This window comes from Triticum aestivum, chromosome 1B, assembly GCF_018294505.1.
Source record: "Triticum aestivum cultivar Chinese Spring chromosome 1B, IWGSC CS RefSeq v2.1, whole genome shotgun sequence".
Lineage (NCBI taxonomy): Eukaryota > Viridiplantae > Streptophyta > Magnoliopsida > Poales > Poaceae > Triticum > Triticum aestivum.
The window spans coordinates 532,740,873-532,764,696 of NC_057795.1; the positions used below are offsets into that span (position 1 = coordinate 532,740,873).

Consider the following 23,824-nt stretch of genomic DNA (forward strand, 5'->3'; position numbering starts at 1 on the left):
TAGTATCCCTATCTAGTTTAGCCAGCCGGTTGTGGCATCTTGATTTGGCTAGTTGATGTTTCTAGCCTCTTTTGGCTCTGTGTGAGCTTTTTGTGCTTTTCTATGACTTGTGGAGACCTTTGGAACCATGTTGGCATTATTTTATTTTGATAATAAGATGGCCGTATGCATCGTTCTGATGCAGAGGCCGGGGAATCCCCCCTTTTCGAAAAAAAGGTGGATGACGGTGGCGGTAGCCTCAGTGAGTGCGTCGGACCGGTGTGTGACCCATTCCTGGCATGTGGCTGGGATAAGGCATTCGGCATTAGATGTTAGGTTTTGGTGCGATGTCTGTTTGGTATTAGGCTCGGACATTCGACACCCTGCATCAAGGGGATAGGAGCAGCGACAAGTGTCGCCTAGATGGTGGTTTCAGGCTTACTGATGTAATGCTTTGTAAGGTCTCTGAGAATAATTAATAAAATGATTGCATAATCGCCCAGATGCAGAGGCCAGGGGTAATCCTCCTTTTTAAAAAAACACCTGAAGCATAGTTGTGGGTGGGGACGTGACACAGAGCCTCATCCCAAATGGTCGCTAGAGTTAATTGAGTGTGCAACATATTGTAGTCTTCCCACGTCGTGCTCCCGAGAAATGCCCCGCCACTGCGCTTTGATCCATGGAATCACCGCATTGCCCTTCCTGACGAGTTGACTCAGGGATTGCTTCGAGTTGTAAGGCAATCACCGATAGATCAAATGGCTATGGAAGTTCATAGAATACCAGAGTGTAATTTGCCGTGACAGGCTTCAACTGTAAAACATGGAACACCGGATGTATTTGACTTGCTGCTGGTAGCTTCAATCTGTACGCCACTGCTCTGCGGCGCTCTGTCACCTTGAATGGTCAAAAACAAAAATCCATGCCTAGCTTATGGCAAAGACCATTAACCAGAGATGATTGAGTATATGGATGTAACTTCAACAACACATCTTCACTGACAACGACTTTCCGGTCATGGTAGTGTCGATCTTCCTGAGATTTAATGAGCTCCTGAGCCCAACAAAGGTGTTCTTATAAGTGCAGTAATAAATCCTCATGACCGATAGCCAATTCTGCCAATGAAGTACGTAGATCACCATTGTCGATGGGCATGGTACCAAATTTGGGCTTCACACCATAGAGGGGTTTAAAAGGAGTGCACCCAAATGATGTATGATAAGATGAATTGTACCAGAACCCCGCCATTGGAAGCCAACATTTCCATGCTTTTGGACAGTCATGCACCGCACAGAGCAGATATTGCTCCAGGCATTGACTCGCTAGTTTCGGTTGTCCATCAGTTTGAGGATGATAGGTTGTTGAGGTAGCAAAGTTAAGTACCAATTTCTGAAAAAAAAAGTTTGGGACCGTCTGATGGGTTATAAATAAGTATGTTGTCCAAAAAGACAACAACAAACTTTCTTATGTGAGGAGCAACAATATTGTTCATCACACATTGAAATGTGGCGCATGCTTTAGTCAAACCAAACGGTGTACACGGAATAGAAAGTGACATGCTAGTGTGTTGAATGGCGTTTTGTCTTCATCTAATTCCCTCGTGAGAATCCGGTGATACCCCACATGCAAATCCAATTAAGAGAAGAATTGTGACCCACCAACTCATCCAGCAGTTCATGCACTATGGTGTAGGGGAATTTGTTCTTACCGTGATTGTATTCAACTTATGGTAATCAACACAGAAATGACAGTTGTTGTCCTTCTTGACCAGTAGGATAGGTAAAGCATTAGGACTCATACTAGTCTGTGCGCCACCAAAGACGATCATTTCTGCGACCTAACGCTCAGTTTCATCTTTTTGTTGCCATGAATAGCAATAAGGTTGGGAATCAGGCGGAGTATGACCGGCTTACAAGGTAATGGCATGATCATAAACCCGATGAGGTGGTAGACAGTGGGTTGCTTGAACACATACTGGTTTTCTTCGAGCAATGCTACCAAATCTGTAGATGTGGTGCCTGGAGTAGACACAACCATGAGAGATTGTTGATCGACAATCACCATGTCCCAAATATCATTCCCTGCCAAGGCGTGGTCCAACAACTCGACGAGAAATGGGAACGCATACTCTGCATAAACGTTTCCCATGCACCACACCTAAACTACATAGATTTTCATCCCAGTCACATGTCATGGGGCTATGGCATTTGAGGCAAACTATGCCTAACACTACGTCATAAGCACCTAAATGAAGCATCCACATTCGTGCCTTGAATGTGAGACCTTGAGCCCACCATTGCGGACTTCAAAGTTGGACTACATTGACTGTCCATTAGCAAAAGTAACTTAGACAGAAGGAACGGAAAGCAGAGCAGAGCAGCTTGATGGGAAAATTTTCCATCCATGAACCATAACTATTGCTGGAATCAATAAGGGTAAGGATCACATGATTGCCTACTAACACCATGATTCAGATGGTCCCATTGTTGAAAGCATTGAGACACTTGTTGAGAAGTGCAATGCGGGCCCGTACGACGGAGTATTTGTACCACTCATGCACACATTGAATAAGAGCAATGTCGAGAAGGCACTCCATGTAAGAATTGTATTCAATGTCAAGTTATTCATGTACTGTTTGTAAATTAAAGAGAGTGCTTACTATATATATGTTGTTGGGGAACGTTGCAGAAAATTAAAATTTTTCCTACGGTTTCACCAAGATCCATTTATGAGTTCATCTAAGCAACGAGTCAAGGGAGTGAGTTTGCATCTACATACCACTTATAGATCGAGTGCGGAAGCGTTCAAGGGGATGGTGATGATGGAGTCGTACTCGCCGTGATTCGGATCACCGATGACCAAGTGCTGAACGGACAGCACCTCCGCGTTCAACACACGTACGGGACGGACGACGTCTCCTCCGTCTTGATCCAGCAAGGAGGAAGGAGAGGTTGAGGAAGATCGCTCCAACGGCAGCACGACGGCGTGGTGTTGTTGGTGCAGCAGTACTCCGACAGGGCTTCGCCAAGCACGTACGGAGGAGGAGAGGTGTTGGGGAGGGGAGGGGTTGCGCCTTGAGTTGTGTCCAGCAGCCCTCCCCTCACCCCTCTATTTATAGGGGAAGGGGCAAGGGGGGGCGACCCCTCTAGATGGGATCTAGAGGGGGGGCGGCGGCCAGGGAGGGGGGACTTGCCCCCCAAGCAAGGGGGGCGCCCCCTTTAGGGTTTCCCCCCAACCCTAGGCACATGGGCCCAAGGTGGGGGGCGCGCCCAGCCCTCCAGGGGCTGGCTCCCTGCCCCTTGCGGCCCATGTGGCCCTCCGAGAGGGGTGGCCCCTCCCGGTGGACCCCCGGAACCCCTCCGGTGGCCCCGGTACAATACCGATATGCCCCCGAAACTTTTCGGTGTCCGCATGACAACTTCCCATATATAAAACTTCACCTCCGGACCATTCCGGAACTCCTCGTGACGTCCGGGATCTCATTCGGGACTCCGAACAACTTTCGATAATCACATACAAGTCTTCCTAATAACCCTAGCGTCACCGAACCTTAAGTGTGTAGGCCCTACGGGTTCGGGAGACATGTAGACATGACCGAGACGACTCTCCGGTCAATAACCAACAGCGGGATCTGGATACCCATGTTGGCTCCCACATGCTCCTCGATGATGTCATCGGATGAACCACGATGTCGAGGATTCGATCAAACCCCGTATACAATTCCCTTTGTCAATCGGTACGTTACTTGCCCGAGACTCGATCGTCGGTATCCCAATACCTTGTTCAGTCTCGTTACCGGCAAGTCACTTTACTCGTACCGTAATGCATGATCCCGTGACTAACCACTTAGTCACTTTGAGCTCATTATGATGATGCATTACCGAGTGGGCCCGGAGATACCTCTCCATCATACGGAGTGACAAATCCCAGTCTCGATCCGTGTCAACCCAACAGACACTTTCGGAGATACCTGTAGTGCACCTTTATAATCACCTAGTTACGTTGTGACGTTTGGTACACCCAAAGCACTCTTACGGTATCCGGGAGTTACACGATCTCATGGTCTAAGGAAGAGATACTTGACATTGGAAATGTTGGGGAACGTAGCAGAAATTCAAAAATTTCCTACGTGTCACCAAGATCTATCTATGGAGAAACCAGCAACGAAGGGAAGGAGAGTGCATCTACATACCCTTGTAGATCGCTAAGCGGAAGCGTTCAAGAGAACGGGGTTGAAGGAGTCGTACTCGTCGTGATCCAAATCACCGGAGATCCTAGTGCCGAACGGACGGCACCTCCGCGTTCAACACACGTACAGCCCGGTGACGTCTCCCACGCCTTGATCCAGCAAGGAGAGAGGGAGAGGTTGAGGAAGACTCCGTCCAGCAGCAGCACAACGGCGTGGTGGTGGTGGAGGAGCGTGGTGATCCAGCAGGGCTTCGCCAAGCACCGCGGGAGAGGAGAAGGGAGAGAGGTAGGGCTGCGCCAAGAGGAGAAGTTCTCGTGTGTTGGGCAGCCCCCAAGCCTCATGTATTTATAGGGGGAGGGGAGGGGGCTGCGCCCCCTCTAGGGTTCCCTCCCCAAGGGTGGCGGCAGCCCCCAGATCTCATCTAGGTGGCGGCCAGAGGGGGAGGCGCGCCTAGGGTTTGCCCCCCTTCCCCACTTCCTGCGCCTTGGGCCCTGTGGGGGGGGGGGGCGCACCAGCCCACCTGGGGCTGGTCCCCTCCCACACTTGGCCCATGCAGCCCTCCAAGGTTGGTGGCCTCACTTGGTGGACCCCCGGGAATCTCCCGGTGGTCCCGGTACGTTACCCGAAAAACCCGAAACTTTTTCCGGTGACCAAAACAGGACTTCCCATATATAAATCTTTACCTCCGGACCATTCTGGAACTCCTCGTGACGTCCGGGATCTCATTCGGGACTCCGAACAACATTTGGTAACCACATACAAACTTCCTTTATAACCCTAGCGTCATCGAACCTTAAGTGTGTAGACCCTACGGGTTCGGGAACCATGCAGACATGACCGAGACGTTCTCCGGTCAATAACGAACAGCGGGATCTGGATACCCATGTTGGCTCCCACATGTTCTACGATGATCTCATCGGATGAACCACGATGTCAAGGACTCAATCGATCCCGTATACAATTCCCTTTGTCTAGCGGTATTGTACTTGCCCGAGATTCGATCGTCGGTATACCGATACCTTGTTCAATCTCGTTACCGGCAAGTCTCTTTACTCGTTCTGTAACACATCATCCCGTGATCAACCCCTTGGTCACATTGTGCACATTATGATGATGTCCTACCGAGTGGGCCCAGAGATACCTCTCCATTTACACGGAGTGACAAATCGCAGTCTCGATTCGTGCCAACCCAACAGACACTTTCGGAGATACCTGTAGTGCACCTTTATAGCCACCCAGTTACGTTGTGACGTTTGGTACACCCAAAGCATTCCTACAGTATCCGGGAGTTGCACAATCTCATGGTCTAAGGAAATGATACTTGACATTAGAAAAGCTTTAGCATACGAACTACACGATCTTTGTGCTAGGCTTAGGATTGGGTCTTGTCCATCACATCATTCTCCTAATGATGTGATCCCGTTATCAATGACATCCAATGTCCATGGTCAGGAAACCGTAACCATCTATTGATCAACGAGCTAGTCAACTAGAGGCTTACTAGGGACATGGTGTTGTCTATGTACCCACACATGTATCTGAGTTTCCTATCAATACAACTATAGCATGGGTAATAAACGATTATCGTGAACAAGGAAATATAATAATAACTAATTTATTATTGCCTCTAGGGCATATTTCCAACAGTCTCCCACTTGCACTAGAGTCAATAATCTAGTTCACATCGCCATGTGATTAACACTCACAGGTCACATCACCATGTGACCAACATCCAAAGAGTTTACTAGTGTCACTAAACTAGTTCACATCATCATGTGATTAAGACTCAATGAGTTCTGGGGTTTGATCATGTTCTGCTTGTGAGAGAGGTTTTAGTCAACGGGTCTGCAACATTCAGATCCGTGTGTACTTCGCAAATCTCTAGGTCATATTGTAAATGCTGCTTCCATGCTCCACTTGGAGCTATTCCAAATGATTGCTCCACTATACGTATCCGGTTTGCTACTCAGAGTCATTCGGATAGGTGTTAAAGCTTGCATCGACGTAACCCTTTACGCCGAACTCTTTATCACCTCCATAATCGAGAAACATGCCCTTATTACTCCAAGGACAATTTTGACCGCTATCTGGTGATCCACTCCTTTATCACCTTTTTACCCTCTTGCCAGACATGTGGCAAGGCACACATCAGGTGCGGTACTTAGCATAGCATACTGTAGAGCCTACGTCTAAAGCATAGGGGACAACCTTCGTCCTTTCTCTCTTTTCTGCCGTGGTCGAGCTTTAAGTCTTAACTTTGTACCTTTCAACTCAGGCAAGAACTCCTTCTTTGACTGATCCATCTTGAACACTTTCAAGATCATGTCAAGGTACGTGCTCATTTGAAAGTATTATTAAGCATTTTGATCTATCCTTATAGATCTCGATGCTCAATGTTCAAGTAGCTTAATCCAGGTTTTCTATTGAAAAACACTTTTCAAATAACCCTATATGCTTTCTAGAAATTCTACATCATTTCTGATCATCAATATGTCAACAACATATACTCATCAGAAATTCTATAGTGCTCCCACTCACTTCTTTGGAAATACAAGTTTCTCATAAAATTTGTATAAACCCAAAATCTTTGATCATTTTATCAAAGTGCATATTCCAACTCCGAGATGCTTACTCCAGTCCATGGAAGGATTGCTGGAGTTAGCGTGCCTTTTAGCATCCTTAGGATCGACAAAACCTTTCTGATTGTATCACATACCACCTTTCCTTACGAAAACTGGTAAGGAAACTCGTTTTGACATCCGTCTGCCAGATTTCATAAATGCAGCTAATGCTAACATGATTCCGACGGACTTAAGCATCGCTATGGATGAGAAAATCTCATCGTAGTCAACTCCTTGAACTTGTGAAAAACTCTTCGCCACAAGTCGAGCTTCGTAGACGGTGATATTACCATCCACGTCCATCTTCTTCTTAAAGATCCATTTATCTCAATGGCTTGCCGATCATCGGGCAAGTCCACCAAAGTCCATGCTTTGTTCTGATACATGGATCCTATCTCGGATTTCATGGCTTCTAACCATTTGTTGGAATTTGGGCCCACCATCGCTTCTCCATAGCTCGTAGGTTCATTGTTGTCTAGCAACATGACCTTCAAGACAGGATTACTGTACCACTCTGAAGTAGTACGTATCCTTGTCACCCTACGAGGTACGGTAGTGACTTGATCCGAAACTTCATGATCACTATCATAAGCTTCTACTTCAATTGGTGTAGGTGCCACAGGAACAACTTCCTGTGTGTACCACTCTGAAGTAGTACGTATCCTTGTCACCCTACGAGGTACGGTAGTGACTTGATCCGAAACTTCATGATCACTATCATAAGCTTCTACTTCAATTGGTGTAGGTGCCACAGGAACAACTTCCTGTGCCCTGCTACACACTTGTTGAAGTGACGGTTCAATAACCTCATCAAGTCTCCACCATCCTGCCACTCAATTCTTTTGAGAGAAACCTTTCCTCGAGAAAGGACCCGATTCAAGAAACAATCCCTATTGCTTTCAGATCTGAATTAGGAGGTATACCCAACTGTTTTGGGTGTCCTATGAAGATGCATTTTATCCGCTTTGGGTTCGAGCTTATCAACCTGAAACTTTTTCACATAAGCGTCGCAGCCCCAAACTTTCAAGAAATGACAGCTTAGGTTTCTCTAAACCATAGTTCTCACAGTGTCATCTCAACGGAATCACGTGGTGCCCTATTTAAAGTGAATGTGGTTGTCTCTAATGCCTAACCCATGAACGATAGTGGTAATTTGATAAGAGACATCATGGGACGCACCATATCTAATAGGGTGCAACTATGATGTTCGGACACACCATCACGTTATGGTGTTCCAGGCGGTATTAAATGTGAAACAATTTCGACAATGTCTTAATTGTGTGCCAAAACTCGTAACTCAGATACACATTTCTATGATCATATCATAGACATTTTTATCCTCTTGTCACAATGATCTTCAACTTCACTCTGAAATTACTTGAACCATTCAATAATTCAGACTTGTGTTTCATCAAGTAAATATACTCAACATCTACTCGAATCATCTATGAAGTAAGAACATAACGATATTCACTGCATGCCTCAGCACTCATTGGACTGCACACATCAAAATGTGTTACTTCCAACAAGTTGCTATCTTGTTCCATCTTACTGAAAATGAGGCTTTTCAGTCATCTTGCCCATGTGGTATGATTTGCATATCTCAAGTGATTCAAAATCAAGTGAGTCCAAACGATCCATCTGCATGGAGTTTCTTCATGCATATACACCAATAGACATGGTTCGCATGTCTCAAACTTTTCAAAAACGAGTGAGTCCAAAGATCCATCAACATGGAGCTTCTTCATGCGTTTTATACCAATATGACTTACATGGCAGTGCCACAAGTAAGTGGTACTATCATTACTATCTTATATCTTTTGGCATGAAAATGTGTATCACTACTATCGAGATTCAATAAACCATTCCTTTAGGTGCAAGACCACTGAAGGTATTATTCAAATAAATAGAGTAACCATTATTCTCCTTAAATGAATAACCGTATTGCAACAGACATAATCCAATCATGTCTATGCTCAACGCAAACACCAAAAGACTATTATTTAGGTTTAATACTAATCTTGATGGTAGAGGGAGTGTGCGATGTTTGATCACATCAAACTTGGAAACACTTCCAACACATATCGTCAGCTCACCTTTAGCTAGTCTCCGTTTATTCTGTAGCTCTTTTATTTCGAGTTACTAACACTTAGCAACCGAACCGGTATCTCAATACCCTGGTGCTACTAGGAGTACTAGTAAAGTACACATTAACATAATGTATATCCAATATACTTCTATCGACCTTGCCAGCCTTCTCATCTACCAAGTATCTAGGGTAATTCTGCTCCAGTGGCTGTTCCCCTTATTACAGAAGCACTTAGTCTCGGGTTTGGGTTCAACCTTGGGTTTCTTCACTAGAGCAGCAGCTGATTTGCCGTTTCATGAAGCATCCCTTCTTGCCCTTTCCCTTCTTGAAACTAGTGGTTTCACCAACCATCAACAATTGATGCTCCTTCTTGATTTCTACTTTCGCGATATCAAACAACGCGAATACTTCAAGGATCATCATCTCTATCCTTGATATGTTATAGTTCATCACGAAGCTCTAGCAGCTTGGTGGCAATGACTTTGGAGAAACATCACTATCTCATCTGGAAGATTAACTCCCACTTGATTCAAGTGATTGTTGTACTCAGACAATCTGAGCACAAGCTCAATGATTGAGCTTTTCTCCCTTAGTTTGCAGGCTAAGAAAATCGTCGGAGGTCTTATACCTCTTGACGTGGGCACGAGCCTGAAATCCCAATTTCAGCCCTCGAAACATCTCATATGTTCCGCGACGTTTCGAAAAACGTCTTTGGTGCCTCTACTTAAACCATTTAACTGAACTATCACGTAGTTATCAAAACGTGTATGTACGATGTTCGCAACATCGACAAATGACGTTTGGGGTTCAGCACACTGAGCGGTGCATTAAGGACATAAGCTTTCTACTGATCGCATAATCGCTACTATCAACTTTCAACTATATTTTCTCTAGGAACATATCTAAACAGTGGAACTAAAGCGCGAGCTTACGACATAATTTGCAAAAGGTTTTTTTTGACTATGTTCAGGATAATTAAGTTCATCTTATGAACTCCCACTCAGATAGACATCCCTCTGGTCATCTAAGTGATTACATGATCCGAGTCAACTAGGCCGTGTCCGATCATCACGTGAGACGGACTAGTCATCATCGGTGAACATCTTCATGTTGATCGTATCTACTATACGACTCATGCTCGACCTTTCGGTCTCTGTGTTCCGAGGCCATGTCTGTACATGCTAGGCTCGTCAAGTTAACCCTAAGTGTTTTGCATGTGTAAAACTCTCTTACACCCGTTGTATGTGAACGTAAGGATCTATCACACCCGATCATCACGTGGTGCTTCGAAACGACGAACTTTAGCAACGGTGCACAGTTAGGGGAGAACACTTCTTGAAATTGTTGTAAGGGATCATCTTATTTACTACCGTCGTTCTAAGTAAACAAGATGCATAAACATAATAAACATCACATGCAATTATATAGTAGTGACATGATATGACCAATATCATATAGCTGCATTGATCTCCATCTTCGGGGCTCCATGATCATCATCGTCACCGGCATGACACCATGATCTCCATCATCGTGTCTTCATGAAGTTGTCTCGCCAACTATTACTTCTACTACTATGGCTACCGGTTAGCAATAAAGTAAAGTAATTACATGGCGTTGTTTAAAGACACGCAGGTCATACAATAAATAAAGACAACTCCTATGGCTCCTGCCGGTTGTCATACTCATCGACATGCAAGTCGTGATTCCTATTACAAGAACATGATCAATCTCATACATCACATATATTCATCACATTCTTCTTGGCCATATCACATCACATAGCATACCCTGCAAAAACAAGTTAGACATCCTCTAATTGTTGTTTGCATGTTTTACGTGGCTGCTGTGGGTTTCTAGCAAGAATGTTTCTTACCTACGCAAAACCACAACGTGATATGCCAATTGCTATTTACCCTTCATAAGGACCCTTTTCATCGAATCCGTTCCGACTAAAGTGGGAGATACTGGCACCCGCTAGCCACCTTATGCACCAAGTGCATGTCAGTCGGTGGAACTTGTCTCACGTAAGAGTACGTGCAAGGTCGGTCCGGGCCGCTTCATCCCACAATACCGTCGAAACAAGATTGGACTAGTAACGGTAAGCATATTGAACAAAATCAACGCCCACAACTACTTTGTGTTCTACTCGTGCAAAGAATCTACGCAATAAACCTGGCTCTTGATGCCACTGTTGGGGAACGTAGCAGAAATTCAAAATTTTCCTACGTGTCACCAAGATCTATCTATGGAGAAACCAGCAACGAAGGGAAGGAGAATGCATCTACATACCCTTGTAGATCGCTAAGCGGAAGCGTTCAAGAGAACGGGGTTGAAGGAGTCGTACTCGTCGTGATCCAAATCACCGGAGATCCTAGTGCCGAACGGACGGCACCTCCGCGTTCAACACACGTACAGCCCGGTGACGTCTCCCACGCCTTGATCCAGCAAGGAGAGAGGGAGAGGTTGAGGAAGACTCCGTCCAGCAGCAGCACAATGGCGTGGTGGTGGTGGAGGAGCGTGGTGATCCAGCAGGGCTTCGCCAAGCACCGCGGGAGAGGAGAAGGGAGAGAGGTAGGGCTGCGCCAAGAGGAGAAGTTCTCGTGTGTTGGGCAGCCCCCAAGCCTCATGTATTTATAGGGGGAGGGGAGGGGGCTGCGCCCCCTCTAGGGTTCCCTCCCCAAGGGTGGCGGCAGCCCCCAGATCTCATCTGGGTGGTGGCCAGAGGGGGAGGCGCGCCTGGGGTGGGCCTTAGGGCCCATCTGCCCTAGGGTTTGCCCCCCTTCCCCACTTCCTGCGCCTTGGGCCCTGTGGGGGGGCGCACCAGCCCACCTGGGGCTGGTCCCCTCCCACACTTGGCCCATGCAGCCCTCCAGGGTTGGTGGCCCCACTTGGTGGACCCCCGGGAACCTCCCGGTGGTCCCGGTACGTTACCGGAAAAACCCGAAACTTTTCCGGTGACCAAAACAGGACTTCCCATATATAAATCTTTACCTCCGGACCATTCCAAAACTCCTCGTGACGTCCGGGATCTCATCCGGGACTCCGAACAACATTTGGTAACCACATACAAACTTCCTTTATAATCCTAGCGTCATCGAACCTTAAGTGTGTAGACCCTACGGGTTCGGGAACCATGCAGACATTTCCGAGACGTTCTCCGGTCAATAACCAACAGCGGGATCTGGATACCCATGTTGGATCCCACATGTTCTACGATGATCTCATCGGATGAACCACGATGTCAAGGACTCAATCGATCCCGTATACAATTCCCTTTGTCTAGCGGTATTGTACTTGCCCGAGATTCGATCGTCGGTATACCGATACCTTGTTCAATCTTGTTACCGCAAGTCTCTTTACTCGTTCCGTAACACATCATCCCGTGATCAACCCCTTGGTCACATTATGCACATTATGATGATGTCCTACCGAGTGGGCCCAGAGATACCTCTCCGTTTACACGGAGTGACAAATCCCAGTCTCGATTCGTGCCAACCCAACAGACACTTTCGGAGATACCTGTAGTGCACCTTTATAGCCACCCAGTTACGTTGTGACGTTTGGTACACCCAAAGCATTCCTACGGTATCCGGGAGTTGCACAATCTCATGGTCTAAGGAAATGATACTTGACATTAGAAAAGCTTTAGCATACGAACTACACGATCTTTGTGCTAGGCTTAGGATTGGGTCTTGTCCATCACATCATTCTCCTAATGATGTGATCCCGTTATCAATGACATCCAATGTCCATGGTCAGGAAACCGTAACCATCTATTGATCAACGAGCTAGTCAACTAGAGGCTTACTAGGGACATGGTGTTGTCTATGTACCCACACATGTATCTGAGTTTCCTATCAATACAATTATAGCATGGGTAATAAACGATTATCGTGAACAAGGAAATATAATAATAACTAATTTATTATTGCCTCTAGGGCATATTTCCAACAGGAAAAGCTCTAGCAAACGAACTACACGATCTTGTGCTATGCTTAGGATTGGGTCTTGTCCATCACATCATTCTCCTAATGACGTGATCCCGTTATCAACGACATCCAATGTCCATAGCCAGGAAACCATGGCTATCAGTTGATCATAACGAGCTAGTCAACTAGAGGCTCACTAGGGACATATTGTGGTCTATGTATTCACACGTGTATTACGATTTCCGGATAATACAGTTATAGCATGAATAAAAGACTATTATCATGAACAAAGAAATATAATAATAACACTTTTATTATTGCCTCTAGGGCATATTTCCAACATATGTTACAAATTGTGTTCCTGCAATAGAAAACCCCAAGAATTGTGGTGCTTGAGCAAATGTAGGATGAACATAATGGTATGATGAGCGTTATTGTCCTTGACGAGACTGACATCTCATCCACCTACTCGACTTCGTTCGAAGATGGATGTGTGTGAAAGAATTGGTGGAAGCATATGCACCTCTGGCAGGGACGCGTACGTGTTATATAGCACAAGATTACAAGGTTGGCCCGGTTGGTTATTAGCCTTGACCTCTACTCCAAGATACACACAAGATAAAGAGATAGATATCAATCTAGTCTAATCACCGGCCATGTTTACAACAGATCACACGTACACAATATCAACACAAGTTGACACGACTACAAGTCTATCGTCTAACATCCTCCCTCAATCTGAATGTGTCAAGGTTGAGATTGTTCTTGAACGCTTGTAGTTGTCGAACTTGTAGATGTTTTATGAAACCATCAGCAACTTGATCCCCTGTTGGAATGAATCTGATCTCTAGCATGTTTCTTGCAACTCTTTCTCTAACAAAATGAAAATCAATTTCTATATGTTTCGTCCTTGCATGAAACACAGGGTTAGCAGAAAGATATGTTGCTCCAAGATTATCACACCAGAGACAGGAGATGTGTGGTCTTTCGACACCCAACTCATCTAGTAGGGTTTCTACCCACATTACCTCAGTTGTTGCATTTGCAAGAGACTTATATTCTGCTTCAGTGCTAGAACGAGAAACTGTTGCTTGTTTCTTTGCATTCCATGATATGAGGTTAGAGCCAAAGAACACAACAAACCCACCAGTAGATCTCCTATCATCAGGACATCCTGCCCAATCTGCATCAGAAAAAGCACTTACTATCGTTGAAGGTGACTTGCATATTCTGAGACCCGTTCCAGCACTTCCTTGAATGTATCTCAAGATCCCCTTCACAGTTGTCCAGTGTAAGGATGTAGGAGCATGCAAGAACTGACAAACCTTATTAACAGAGTAAGCTATGTGTCAGGTCTTGTTAAGGTTAAATATTGAAGTGCACCAACTATACTTCTGTATTTGGTTCCTTCTTCTGGGCTCAATTTTTCCCCTTCATGCAACGATAATTTTTCAGTTGTAGACAAAGGTGTGCTTGCAGGTTTGCAATCCTTCATGCCTACACGCTTGATTATGTCTCTAGCATATTTCTCTTGAGTTAACAGAATACCATCATGTGCCTTTTTAACTTCAATACCTAGAAAGTAACTTAGCTCTCCTAGGTCCTTAAGGGCAAACTCATTTTTCAAATTCTTAAGTAAAGCTGAGGTGGCTTCTTGTGATGAGCTAGCAACAATTATATCATCTACATAAATGAGCATGAAGATGATCACCTTCCCTTTCTTGAAGAAGAATAAAGAAGTATCTCCCTTTGAGGGTCGAAAGCCAAGTTGTTGCAGTTTCATACTCAATCTAGAGTACCAAGCCTTGGGTGCCTGTTTCAAGCCATATAGAGCTTTGTCCAATTTACACACATGTTGAGATTTGATGCCATCCACAAAACCAGGTGGCTGTCGCATATAGACCTCTTCCTCGAGAACGCCATGCAAGAACGCATTCTGTACATCCAATTGACGAAGGCTCCATCCCCTGGAGACAGCAATGGACAAAACAAGCCTGATAGTAGCTGCCTTCACAACAGGACTAAAGGTGTCCTCATAATCAATACCATAGAGTTGTTTGAACCCTTTAGCAACTAGTCTAGGTTTATATCTGTCTATGGTGCCATCAGAATTCCTTTTTATTTTGTACACCCATTTACAATCTATAACATTTCTTCCTCGTTTAGGTGGAACTAGATGCCAAGTGTGATTTCTCATAAGTGCATCATACTCTGTCTCCATAGCATGTTTCCAGTTTTTATCATTTAAAGCTTCTGTTAAATCTCTTGGCTCTCTAGCAGCAGCAAAGTTCACAAACTTGAAATTTTTATCATACCTAGCTGTTCCATCCTTAGGAACAAGCGGTTTGAAGATACCTTTCTGCGAGCGTGTATTGGGCCGTCCTATATTCACAGGAGATCCTGTTGCCGCAGAACATCTAGTACCTACTTGTAGGACCTTGAGAAGAGGTGTCTAGAGGGGGGGGGTGATTAGACACTAAGTACTAAAGTTGTAGTTTTTAATTTTCTTTGGGTTTAAGTGGAGTTTAGGCACAATTTCAACATTCACAATACATATCAAGCAAGCATGCAAAGAGTATATGAGCAGCGAAAAGTAAAGCATGCAACTTGCAAGAAAGTAAAGGGAAGGGTTTGGAGGATTCAAACGCAATTGGAGACACGGATGTTTTTGGCGTGGTTTCGATAGGTGGTGCTATCATACATCCACGTTGATGGAGACTTCAACCCACGAAGGGTAACGGTTGCGCGAGTCCATGGAGGGCTCCACCCACGAAGGGTCCACGAAGAAGCAACCTTGTCTATCCCACCATGGCCGTCGCCCACGAAGGACTTGCCTCACTAGCGGTAGATCTTCACGAAGTAGGCGATCTCCTTGCCCTTACAAACTCCTTGGTTCAACTCCACAATCTTGTCGGAGGCTCCCAAGTGACACCTAGCCAATCTAGGAGACACCACTCTCCAAGAAGTAACAAATGGTGCGTTGATGATGAACTCCTTGTTCTTGTGCTTCAAATGATAGTCTCCCCAACACTCAACTCTCTCTCATAGGTTTTGGATCTGGTGGAAAGAAGATTTGAGTGGAAAGCAACTTGGGGAAGGCTAGAGATCAAGATTCATATGGTAGGAATGGAATATCTTGGCCTCAACACATGAGTAGGTAGTTCTCTCTCAGAAAATGTATGCTAGAAATGTAGGTTCAGTCTGATGGCTCTCTCCACGAATGAAGAGGAGGTGGAGGGGTATATATAGCCTCCACACAAAATCTAACCGTTACACACAATTTACCAACCTCGGTGGGACCGAATTGTTAAACTCGGTCGGACCGATTTAGTAAATAATGTGACCGTTAGGGTTTTTGGTGGGACCGAAATGCAGCTCGGTGAGACCGGTATGGTTAGGGTTAGGGCATAACGTAATCTCGGTAAGACCGATTACACAAACTCGGTGAGACCGATTTTTGGTAATAAGCTTTCCAGAGAGTTGGTCAGGCAAACTCGGTGGGACCGATTACTCAAACTCGGTGGGACCGATCTTGGTAATAAGTTTCTAGAGAGTTTGCATTGCAATCTCGGTAGTGCCGATTGCTCAAACTCGGTGAGACCAACTTTGATAATGGACATACACAGAGAGATTACAATCCCATCTCGGTGAGACCGAGATCCCTATCGATAAGACCGATTTGCTTAGGGTTTGTGGCAGTGGCTATGACTTTTGGAATCGGTGGCGCCGGATAGGAAGAATCGGTGTGACCGATTTTGGCTTTGGGTTTAGGTCATTTGTGGAAGTGGGAAAGTAGCTGAGGGTTTTGGAGCATATCACAAAGCACATGAAGCAAGAGTCTCATTAACAACACCTCATCCCTCCTTGATAGTATTGACTTTTCCTATAGACTCAATGTGATCTTGGATCACTAAAATGTAAAATGAAGAGTCTTGAGCTTGAAGCTTGAGCCAATCCTTTGTCCTTAGCATCTTGAAGGAGTTCCCACATCCTTTAGTCCATGCCACTCCATTGTTGAACTTATCTGAAACATACTAGATAAAAGTGTTAGTCCAACAAGAGATATGTTGACATTAATTACCAAAACCACCTAGGGAGCACTTGTGATTTCACTCATACCTTTGACGTGCGCCAGCAGATCTCCTTCGACTGCCGCTCGGTCGGGCGTGGGATCACGCGTTGGTGGCGACAGCGATGGGTCAGACCCACGTGCAGGCAACGGCGCGCCAAGCGACACGCGCCCAGGAGACCGTGCGCCGCCATCATCATTGCAGGGCGACGTCGATGGGTCAGGCCCACCGCGTGGGGACACACCAGCCGACGCGGTTTCTCCAGACCACGCGCCCGTCTCGCGCCGCGTGTCACGTCCCAACGCACCAGCCTCAGGTCCACCACCCGCGAACCCAGCCGCGACGACAGGATCCGCCTGGGGATCCGTCCGCGCAGGAGATCGCGCAGGGGGTGCGCTGCCAGAGGATCTCTCGGGATCAGAAGCAGACAGAGGATCTCCCTCGTGTCCCGTGCCAACCTGGTTTGGACCTATTTGCTGCATAAAATCATAGACCAGACCAGGATTTTCTGCCGCATTTTCTGCATTTTGCTCTGCAACACAGCCATCAGGATTAGTAGTACTATTAATCATATGATCATCAACATTCTCTCCCCCATGATCAGAAGGATTAAGGAGCTCCGGTGGTAACAGAAGGATTTCAGCACGCAGCCGAGCACCTGCATTAGGATGGAGAGTGGAAAAGGGAAAGGTGTTTTCATCGAACACTACATCCCTAGAAATATAAACTCGTCCTGTAGATATGTCAAGACATTTATAGCCCTTGTGCAAATTACTATATCCAAGGAATGTGCATTGCTTGGAGCGAAACTGGAGTTTGTGATTATTGTACGATCGTAGGTTAGGCCAGCACGCGCATCCAAAGATGCAAAGAGATGAATAGTTTGGAGTCTCACCGAATAGGCGAGTGAGAGGATTTTCAAAATTTATGACTTTGCTAGGCATCCTATTGATTAGATAGGTAGCAGCAATGAAGGCTTCATCCCAGAACTTTAATGGCATGGAGGCTTGAGCAAGCAAGGACAAACCAACTTCGACAATATGTCGATGTTTACGCTCAGCTGACCCATTCTGCTGATGAGCGTGGGGACAGGAGACATGATGTGATATTCCAATTTTTGTGAAAAAAGAATTCAACTTCTCATACTCTCCACCCCAATCCGTTTGAAGGGCAAGAATTTTTCTATCAAATTGTCTTTCAACGAGGTTTTGGAAGTCATGAAATTTCTAAAAAACTTCAGACTTATGTTTGATTAGGTAGATCGAGGTAAATTTACTGAAATCATCAATGAAACTCACGTAGTATTTTTTTTCTTCCTACGGTTTCAATGGCAGGACCCCATACATCAGAGAAAATGAGTTCCAAAGGAAATTATGATTCACTAAAAGATTTTGGATAAGGCAACTGGTGACTTTTGCCTTTTTGGCATGCGTCACAAACAAGATTATTCTCATTATTACTAACACACGGGAGTTTATTTTCACTAAGAATCTTCCTAACAACAATGGAAGATGGATGACCAAAACGTCGGTGCCACCAGTCCAAAGATGGTCTAGTGACACTTAGCACTTGCTTCCTGACGTTTCCTCCGGTGTGTTTGACAGGATAGAGACCTCCTCTACCCCTGCCTCGAAGAAGGACCCTCCTCGTTTCTAGATCCTTTACAAGGAAAAAATGAGGGTGAATTTCAACAAAGGTATCATTATCAATGGCAAGTTTACTTGCAGAGATCAGATTTTTTGTGGCCTCCGGAACATGAAGGACATTATTCAAAAGAAGATCACGATCAGGGGTTGAAATAGTTGTATGACCAATGTGATTGATAGTCATACCTGATCCGTTTGCGGTGTGGATTTGTTCGCCGCCGGTGTACCTCTCCCGGACGGTCAGCTTCTCCAAGTCGCTGGTGATATGGTCAGTGGCTCCGCTGTCCATATACTAGTTGTCCACGCCGTACTGGGGAGCCGCCGCCACGTTCACCGAGCGCTCTTCCCCTCCTTGATAGGAGGAGTCGTAGCGCTTCCAGCACTTCCATGCTGGATGCCCGAGCTTGCCGCGGATCTGACAAGCAACCTTAGCAGCGGGATTGTTGTTGTAGTTCCCGCCGCCACCGCCATTGTTGCCCCCCATGTTGCCGTGGTTTGGCTGTTTGTTGAAGTTGTCGCGGCCGCGGTCACCGCCGCCGCCGCCGCCGCCACCGCCTTGCTTGGGGAAGTTGCGGCCGCGGTCACCACCGCCGCCGCCGTTGCTGGAGGCTGCGTTTGCAGAGGGCTGGGAGGATCTGCCGCGCAGATTCATATGTGTCTCGAAGCTCAAAGCTACGAGTACAGCTCGGGGACAGTCACCGGCTCGACCCGAGAGCACATGGCAGAAACCACGGGGTCGAACTCCTCATCGAGTCCAGCAAGGATATGAGACACAACATCCTCCTCATCTACTTTCTTTCCTGAAGCAACAAGTTCATCACATAAAGTTCTAATCTTACCAACATATTCAGTGATGTTGGAGTTGCCCTTCTGAAGATTCGCCAGCGCAATTCTGACGTTGATGGTGCGGGCGCGGGTGTGCGAGGTCAGCATCCCCTGCACCGTGTTCCAGAGCTCGGCGGCGGTGTGGCAGGTTGCCACTTGGATGGCCATCTCGCGCGGTAGGGAGGACAGCAAGTAGGAGAACACCTGCTGATCCTTCGCGTACCACGCGGAGAACTCCGGGTTGGGTGCCTTCGACTTGGTCTTGCCATCGTCGGAGGTGACTTCAACGTTCAGAGGGGGCACTACCTGGTCGATGTCGAGGTAGCCCTGCATCTGCGCCCCCCCTGATCGCCGAGAGCACGGTTGCGCGCCATAGCGCCTCATTCCCTCCCGTGAGCTTCTCGGTGACGCTGTGCGCAAATGGTGACGAGGGGAAGGAGGTGGAGCTTGAAGACGTCGCCATGGATGTGAGCGAGGCAGGCTCTGATTACCATGAAAGAATTGGTGGAAGCGTATGCACCTCTGGCAGGGACGTGTACATGTTATATAGCACAAGATTACAAGGTTCGGCCGGTTGGTTATTAGCCTTGACCTCTATTCCAAGATACACACAAGATAAGGAGATAGATATCAATCTAGTCTAACCACCGGCCATGTTTACAACAGATCACATGTACACAATATCGACACAAGTTGACACGACTACAAGTCTATCGCCTAACAGTGTGATCCTCAACGAGTGGAGAGATCTCTTTTGACGTCTATGATGTAGAAGTTGGAGACAAGATCATCACCATGCTCCACCATGGAGATTTAGGGCTGGGGGAATGTATCCGGTGCACCCACACTTGTGGTGCTACCGGTGCACAAGATATTATAGAACATTTTAAAAAATTTAGTACATTGGAACAACATCAATGTATGTTGTCATAAAATTTTATCGAAATTTGAACATTTCTTGAGATACAAAAATGACAAATTTGACATAAATGTGATATTGTGCCAAATCTAAAGCCCAACTCATGTTATGTACTATTCCGTGTTGAATTTATCATTTTTTTTTGTTTCTCGAGCTACATTTCAAATTTTGACTTGAAATTTTGTGACAACCTACATTGATGTTGTGTGAATGTGCTAATTTTTTTCAATTTTTTTGACCATTTTCAATATGCAATGTGAGTTTGGTGCACCATAGCACCACAAGCAGCGGTGCAGTAGATATTCCCCATTAGTGCTGGTCCTCTTCCTCCATACCATAGTTAAGGGTGCCGAGGAGTAGGTGTTTCGTACTCTTGAACTGAAAAGTGTTGAACATGTGGTTGTTAAGTACCTTGTTTGGATTTGCTAGAATACTTTGGTTACTAATTGTTAAACATGTGTGTTTAGAATAGGAATGCTAAGAATTGCTATGGTACTTGGTTGCTAAGTGTTGGCACCTTTTTGGGCTACAAAATGATGCATGGCACCATTTTTGACCTACGTTTGCTGCAATGGCAGCAAAATGGATCATATGTAAATGATGAGATGGCAGCCATGCCATCCAAAATTTAAGAAGTGTATTTCAAAATTTTAATTTTGTACACAAGTAAGTATAATCAGTGACGTGCTGCGAATGGCGAACACCACTAGTTTGCTCGGTTATTAGTGGCATCCAACCTCGGGCACTCTGCTGATAGGAGCTTCGCTAGCAGCGTGTACTACAGACAAAGCACCACTGGTATATCAGTTACCAGTGGCGTGTGTCACTAGTATATAAGTTACTCGTGTCATGCCGCCAGCATGCTGCTAGTAACCACTTGTAGCCGCTTTGGCACACCACTAGTATGGGGTTCCTGTACTAATGAATGCTAGTGATCAAACCATGGTGGGTGCGGATTCTTTCATGAGCATGGCATAAAGATAACATCAATTTTGTTTCTTTGTTTATTTTTGGATGATGTTTAGTCATAGGATGATCTATGTGGTATGAAGATGAACTACTTGATATGATTTTATATGTATGTCGCTTGGTTTCGTGCGGAAATTTTGGTTGAATTTAATTCGAAATTGAAATAATGTTGAATTGCATGTAGTAGAAACATAAAAGATTGAATTAATAATATAACATGTAATGTGGCCTTAATATGTGGTCCATATGCACAAAAGACATTGTTAAAATAGTGCACCCTAAAACTAAAAATATATATATTGCACCTAATATTTTTAGATAGTCTGTTAGAGCTTTTTAAGCCCCAATTATACATGTGCATATGTCGGGTCGGGCCAGGCCGAAAAAAGCCCGACACTGAAAACCCAGGCCCGAGCCCGGCCCGGCCCGAGCGTCGAGCCTAATAAATCGGGCCCTAGCCCGAAAAAACCTGACACGACCCGGTCGTTCCGGCCCGACAACGACTAATTTTTTTATTTTTGCAAGCCCGAGCCCGGCCCGATCTGCCCGCCAGGCTCAATTTCCAGGCCCGAGCCTGGCCCGATGACATGTTCGGGCCCGGCCTAGCCCGAGATTTTCGGGCCGGGTCGGGTCGGGTCGGGCTGTCCATGGCCAGTTATAGCCCCAATTACATGGATACAAGTTGACACACATCACACTCACACACCCCATCTATGCATCTACCAAAATCTACAACACATACACATGCAACACGTCTTGAAAATATTCTAAAAGTCATCCGACTAACCTGAAAGGAAAAAAAATAACCCTGGGAGAGACAACCAAGTCGATCCCACAGCCACATCCAACCATAGATAAAGTGGACGCAGCCTCAGTGACTTCATCAAGCCAAGTCTCACCGTAACTTACCACCATTTATCAGCCATCCATTAAAGATCTGCCATAACAGATTGACCCACCCATATTTTGAACAATTTTTTTAAAGTGCTAAGAAAAATTGAAAAATTTCCTATGAATCATAAATGTCTTGTTTTGTATTCTGGGAAAAGTTTCAACCCATTTGGATGTATGGTTTGTGATTAAATAGCCTTTTGAGCTCATATAAATAAAAATGTTTATTCAGAAACGATACATCCAAATGGGTTGAAACTTTCATAGAATACAAAACAAAACTTTATGATTTATTGATTTTATTCAATTTTTCTGATCACCTTAAAAAAAATAGTTCAAGATATGAGTCAATCTGATATGTCAGATGTTTATTAGATGGCTGATGAAGGGGGGTAAGTCACGGCAAGACTTGGCTTCATGAAGTCACCGAAGCTGCATCCATATAGAGTTGCTCGTCCATGGGCACGTCTGCGGAATATGTTTTCTGAAGAAAGAAAATGGTTAGATGCCCAACATGCTAGATTTTTGGCGGGAGAAAAAGTACTAGTAGAATTTTGGCGGGAAAACGGCAGCCGATGGGAAACAACTGCTCAAACGCACCCTTCCTTGGCTTCTCGATGAAGCCTCGCTAGTCCAAAATGCAAAAGCTGGTCCGTGGACTAGAGCACAATGGACCGTATCACTGACGTGTGGCCCCGAGAGCTCTCTCCCGGCCGTGCAGCCGCTGGAAGAACCACACGCCAGTTGCGCCACCCGGAAAGTGGTCGGCGTGCACCCAGTCCAGAGGCGGAGCCAGGATTTTTCAAAGTCTGGGGCTAAAACTAACTGGCTTCGTCTAATACCCCGCACACCAACGTGTGTTATAAGTATGGCACAAAATCACGTTCAAAATGAAATATAAATTCATTACTATCACAAGAGGAAATTCCGTAAAAAAGATAGTTTAACAAAGTGCATCATTGCAAACATGGTTTGGTACCAAATTACCAAAGACTTCCTTAATTCAAGGCCATCATTTCTTCACCAGCAATAGTAGAAGTACCTGGATCTGCAAACATAAAATCAAGACATTGGACATAGACTAAATTAATTGTTCATATGAAATTTTGCAAAAAAAAAGAGAACATATTATACCATTTCACAAAGTCCACGAGGTAGTAGCCCCTTGTGTTTCATCACGCTCAACTGATTGGAAAGATTCAACTGTACGGGTTCTCTTCATCTTGGACTTATAATCTCCTGGCAACAATGAAATAAGAACTAAGTAATATGATTTAACACCACCAATTCATTGAGTTTGCATGACATAAAAGGACCCAGGGAAAATAATTAAATGATACAGAGTTGAGTATTGTTGAAGATACTGAATTAATTACTTAGATGATACAGATTTAGAAAAAAAATTGCTGGAATGGTTGTTGACATAGAAGGATTTCCAATTAATTGAACAATATGTACTACCTGTGCCGCTGTACCGCAATGTGTGCGTGCACTGTAATATAGGAACACTTCGATAAGATCGAAAGAAGGAGAGGCAGGTGGTCAGGACACCGGACCAGGCGGGCGGCGCGGCGGCCGGCGGGGAAACGCGGTTGATGACTAACGAGGGCGGCGGCGACTAGGCGAGGGTTTCTCGATCGGGAAAGGGTTTTTTCCCCTTGGCAAACGAACGACAGATCGAAGCGTCGACGTACTGC

General features: G+C 45.5%; 1 long non-coding RNA gene and 1 pseudogene across 1 annotated transcript; both read right to left on the bottom strand.

The window, feature by feature from the left end:
- Window positions 1–19,180: 19,180 nt before the first annotated feature.
- LOC123151554 (uncharacterized) lies at window positions 19,181–19,318 on the bottom strand (annotated as a pseudogene).
- Window positions 19,319–23,011: 3,693 nt separating this feature from the next.
- LOC123093965 (uncharacterized) lies at window positions 23,012–23,788 on the bottom strand. The gene is made up of 3 exons (XR_006445694.1): window positions 23,589–23,788; window positions 23,262–23,366; window positions 23,012–23,175 (listed from the first exon to the last, which is right to left on the bottom strand). It is a non-coding gene; the product is annotated as an uncharacterized lncRNA (long non-coding RNA).
- Window positions 23,789–23,824: the final 36 nt, after the last annotated feature.